General features: G+C 40.5%; 1 protein-coding gene across 1 annotated transcript in view; it reads right to left on the minus strand.

Moving 5' to 3' along the window:
- agtr1b (angiotensin II receptor, type 1b) overlaps nucleotides 1-333 on the minus strand; it is a 6,674-nt gene extending 6,341 nt beyond the window's left edge. Inside the window, exon 1 of the mRNA XM_008308023.3 lies at nucleotides 207-333. The gene's annotated coding sequence lies outside the window, so the exon portion shown is untranslated. The remainder of the gene's footprint in view (nucleotides 1-206) is intronic.
- Nucleotides 334-5,606: the final 5,273 nt, after the last annotated feature.

The raw sequence follows: 5,606 nt of genomic DNA on the forward strand, positions 1-5,606 counted from the left end.
AAAAAATCTGCTCAGGTATACAGCAGTGGTTTCAGTGTTGGTGCACTGAGGGCAGACACCGGACTTTCACATGAACAAGTTGAACAAACAGCTCCAACAGGTGGCACTGTACTGTGGCTCTTCTCTTCATCACTAGTTTTCAGTTAATGTCCGATAAGAGAAATGAAAGAGACGTTGGATGTGTGGTGTGAAGTGTGTGTTCTTACCTGTGACACAGGAGCAGGAGACGGTTGGTGCTTTGGGAGCAGCGAGACGAGAGGAGACGAGAGGAGACGAGAGGAGGGGAGAACACTGCAGTGTCCCAGTGACCGGCTCTGATTTAACTTAAGTGGTGGAGCGAGACACTGACTCACAAACACACACACTTCCCTCCTCTCTCTCTCCCTCTCAGTCTCTCTCTCTCTCCCTCTCTCTGACACAACACACACACATTACAATAATGAATGAATGATACCAGTGGGAGTTGACGTATTGTCCCAGCCCAGCTCTGTGTGGTGAACAGCCTGTACACACACCTACACACAAACAAACTCTCTCCAGATCTTACACAATAATGTCTCCTCTGACCCCCCTCCCTCCACTGACTCCCCCCGTACTCTCTTCCTCCAAAATCTTCCCTCATTTCTTCCACTAACGCCAGCTTTCATTCATTAGCTTGACAATTGGCACACACACATACTGATAATCACAGCACTCTGTGGTCTCGACCACCTCTTCCCTCCACACTCCTATCACCTTTCATCATATGACAATCCACTGTCTCCTGTCTGCGGCACAGCATTAAAGGGACAGACGGGCTGCGATAGTGACTGGACATGTCCTCACACTGTATTAATAGCTGCCACCAGCTCGCCCTTGGCTGGGATGAGGGATTACTGGAGGACTACAGGGGGACTAGGTGAGGACAGAGTCGTACCGCTGAGTGACTGATGGTATTGGACGATGATGATGAAGAATGTTTTTAGAGATTTAAATTTGATATGATTGATTTGGGTTTGGGCACAAATCCATCCATCATCCATCCATCCATCGAAGATAATCCAATGGACTTGTTGTGATTTGATACATTACCAAATTTTGTGATTTACTACAAATCTATCTATCTATCTATCTATCTATCTATCTATCTATCTATCTATCTATCTATCTATCTATCTATCTATCTATCTATCTATCTATCTATCTATCTATCTATCATCCATCCATCCATCCATCCATCCATCCGGTTTGTAAAAACAAATGTTGGGAAACCATATTGTGTTATATATGGAAGATTAGCTGAAGCTAAATGTATGTCTTTCTCTCTCTTTCTCTCAGGGTCCTGACAGGTGTTGAGAAGTGGCTCTCATCCACACCTTCCTGTCTCAGTCTATTGCAGCTGTCACAGAGATGGATAGTGACGGATGAGGCTGCACGGCCGTCATCCTCTCCGTCACCTCAGTTTCTGTGTTCACAGTGTTGACTGTGAAGAAAGTCGTCACCTGGGATAAAGACAAATGAGGAAAGAAAGGAAAAACAAACACTTTGAGCTGAGTGGAGGTCCTGTTTGGTGGCTTTTGCTCAGTCAGGTGTGACACAGTCATTGGAGAGGCTTCACATTTACCAGGCTTTCTATAGTTCAGAGCGTCCAGGAGGTCGCGTCAGGTCAGAAGTCAGCAGGTACAAAGATGTAGAAAAACCCTCAGAGATCTGCTCTTCAGTCTTCATACATGTCATTTTCCAGGAAGGGCCGGTCGAGACGGAGGCTAACTCATTTAACACAGCAACAGAGACATTTACACCTGCGGGGGATTATGATCCCTCTCCATTTCATCCTCAGTTACTGTGAATGATAAGAATCGTCCATTAGGTAAATGTTGTCGTATTGCATATCCTGTCACAGTGCCGAAACCTGCATGGTAACAAATCATCTGCGGGGTCTCGCTCTCACTGAAGCATAAAAATATCAACGATCTATATCTGACTCACGAGACCTCTCAGGAAGAGAGGGGAGAGCTTTTTTTCAGTGTCAAGCTTCAGATCTGTTTTCCACAAAACAAAACACACACACACACACAAAAAAAACACATTTTTAGAGGGGACAGGATGTTATTGCAACACATCGAACAACAACATGGCTTTACACTCCTCGGCTACAAGCAGAAACAGATGTTTAAAAATACCAATGAGATGGCAGTGACTTTCACTCTGACGTCACTGCCTCTTCTGGATGTATAGCTAGTGTTTATTTCAACTATCTGAGTGAAACTGAACGTCCTGAAAATGAACTCCATTATTCACAATATAAGTTATTATAGGAGTATTTCGACATTAGGTGTTGTGCAACAGTTTGGAATCTGATGCAGAATCTGAGGAATTAGATCATTTATCATTTCTTGGGTAATGCATCATTTATGGGCGACTCAGGCCAAAGAGTGGACGAGACCTAATCTCGTGTGCTCGTAACCCCCGAGGCTGTGATAGTGGGCCATGTTCTCCGTAATCACATCACTCTAATGAGATTAGCTGCATTAGCACTTAAGCTGTTGTAGAATGAATTGATGAGTGAGGTAATTACTGGTAGCACACTGCACTGCAGAAGAGGATGTGCTGTTTTGTTCAAGAACAAGTCAGGCACCAAAATGCCAAGCCCATCAACAGCCCCCTGCTGGAGAAAGACGAGACTCAGAGGTGTGAAAATACACTCTAACCGCAAACAAAGACCGGTTTTGACTGAAAACAACAATAAACATAATTTTTTATGTGTTTACACTTTGGTACTACATGTTTTTATTCCAACAACACTGAGTGAATCCATTTATTTTTAACTAGAAACAAGGGGCCAGGCTGAACTTGATTCCACTAAAATCGTCACAGGAGAACATTTCTTTTTCCCGGCTCACATGTTGTTCATTAGTTTCAGAGTTCAAATTCGCACAGAGTCGAATACGTTTCAGACAAAACAAATATTTCACTGTGTTTGACAGGGAACCTGAAAGCATCAATGACTTATTATATAATATTTTGGATTTTTTAACGAGATCTCTCACTCCAAAGGCTTGTCTAATGTTGAAATAATGTTTTGTTGAAATACCATTGTTCCCAAATTGAAGGCACATATCATACTTTTTATGGTCTACATGTGGACACTGGGACTCTTCGCACTGTGAAGGATGGCGTTGTTCCAGCAGTGGTATGAAACGATTCATAATGTTATTGGATACACCTGCGTTTGACAGGTTATATTATATGCAGAAAGAAAAGATGTCTGTTCAACATTACCTTTTTAGGTATTGCCAGAGGGGTTTGATTGATCCGTGGGGATTTGTCTTTCAGTAAAACACATGCTGGTCCTCTGAATCTAAAGTAATGACAACATGCAGGAGATATAAGCAGGCGCTAGAAGAAGAATGTGTGAAAGTTGATACATGGTTACAAAGTAATGCTGTGAAGCTAGGTTACCTAAAGTTCCCGCAATGTTCTTTTAACCCCTAAATCAGGATCAGAAATAAGTGAGGGGCGCGTGTAATGTCAGCAATTGCCCTTGAACACATTTTGACAGCATAGTGAAAGTCAGTCTTTCATGTGAAAATATTTGTTATATAATATTTTATAAAAGTTACCCAACCTTTTTCTGGAACTAAGTTAATTAATTAAAAAAGCAATTAAAAGTGTATTTGTTTCATAAAAATAATTTAAAAATAAAAAAATTTAAAATAACTTTTTATTTTTAAATCTTAACTGGCTGAAATGAACCCATTGGCTATGAACCTAGAAACATATAGAATTTTAATTTTGTATTTTTCCCATTTGTGCTAAAAAGAAAACCCACCCCGCTTTATTGATGATATACATGTGCGTATGTTATAATAATTAAGGGAGAAACATTCACGCTTGAAACATTTTGTCGTTCCGCCTCCATTTTTTCTCTTACTCGACGTCACTCGTATAGCCGTACTTCCGGTCTGCGCGCTGAGCGGGCGGAAGTACTAGTGGCTAACGTTGCTCAAGCTAACTGACGAACTTGTTTACATTATCTGTTGTTGATACTAATTCTGGCTCAAACATGAAGTTTTAAACCAAAGGTTGTCTACACATGCAGTTCTACCCCCAAGACGTCACCAGAAGCGCCGAATCACGTCACTCAAGTGAGGTTAGTACTTTTAAAAGTGTGTTGTTGTAAAAGTTACCGAGCTGCTTGTCAAGTGAAAGTCATGTTCAAGTTTATATTGCCGTCTTTGCAATGTGTATTGTAAGTTTAATGTACTGTAGCTGTTGGTATACTTTCTTGTTGTTTTTTTGAATGCGCGTTGGTCACATTTACATTTACAGTATTGCCAGGCTGTGTTTATGTTTTTGCATTGTGGTACCTTGAATTTAATTTTAATTTTTTTTATTTAAGATGTATGTGTTTTTCACTTTCACTTACAAATTTCTGTCCTATTTCAGTCTTGGGACTTGTTGATTACTGTTTGGCAATATGAGGGACTTGGCTTGATTGAGGTTCCAAATGAGTCTTTATAAAATCACTGTCTGGAAAAAAACATGGTTATTTAATGTTGAGGTGGAATGCTTGAGGTATTGGTGCAGCTTGTAGTAAAATTGGACTAAAAATTGAATTGTATATATTGACAAACCCACTGTTGCTTCTTCTTACCCTCTTACCATATCCTGTAATTGCTATTGACAGCATTTACATTTCAAAATTCTCCTGAAACCTTGTCTGTCCTGTGGTTTGCTGAACTATGAGATTGATGAGGTCAAAGTGGAAATGCCACTGTGTTGATTCACATAAGTCCATGTTGTTTCTTTTGGCTAGTGAATCACATAGTACTGATTTCTCTTCTTACTTTCTCAAACCATTAAAAATGATTATGCACTACAGAATACATCAGTTCCCACAGGTCTGTAGCTTATGTACAATCCTCTGGTACATCTGGAAAGGGGAAATAAATTAGACATTTGTCAACACTCTTTTTGGTTGCTAGGTTGTTAACTGGTCATCTAACTTATAATGCCAGTGAATTATTTTTCCCTATTATATCACTTTTTCCCTATAATATTTTTTTTCTAAATGGTTGCTCAATGCCTTAATAACAAACATCTATCCGTACTGAGCTAATTTCTGTGCTCCTGACAGGCCTGAATATCCATCAGACCCTAAATCACCACAGAATGGCCCATAAAGGAGCCGTCCAGTGTGACGTTAACAAGCTTTTTATTTTCTTAGCGTGCTGCGTAGGTGTCAAGGACACCTCGAGTACCATCCCTCTGGTGCAGTCAAGGCTCTGAAAATATTTACTGCATCTCACACATTGAATGGACCTTCTTGTTAGTGCTCTGCTTCCCGTATCAACCCACTCAAAGACTGCGTTTGTGTGGGAGCAGAAGAACAAAGAGTAATGTGACATGTTTGTTTTTTATTTCCTAGTATAATGTGACAGAAAGCATGTTTTGTCACACCAGTGACATGTTTGTTTTTTATTTCCTAGTAACATGGTACTGGGAGGAGTCGGACAACCTGCAGTCCGACAGCTTTTTGGACTGACCTTTTGTCTAATTGACTTTAAATTCCTACCCAACATCACGGAAATCTCTGACCCTAAAGGCTGGCCTTTACGATGTTA

Source organism: Cynoglossus semilaevis, chromosome 3 (genome assembly GCF_000523025.1).
Source record: "Cynoglossus semilaevis isolate Cse_v1.0 chromosome 3, Cse_v1.0, whole genome shotgun sequence".
In the NCBI taxonomy this organism is placed as follows: domain Eukaryota; kingdom Metazoa; phylum Chordata; class Actinopteri; order Pleuronectiformes; family Cynoglossidae; genus Cynoglossus; species Cynoglossus semilaevis.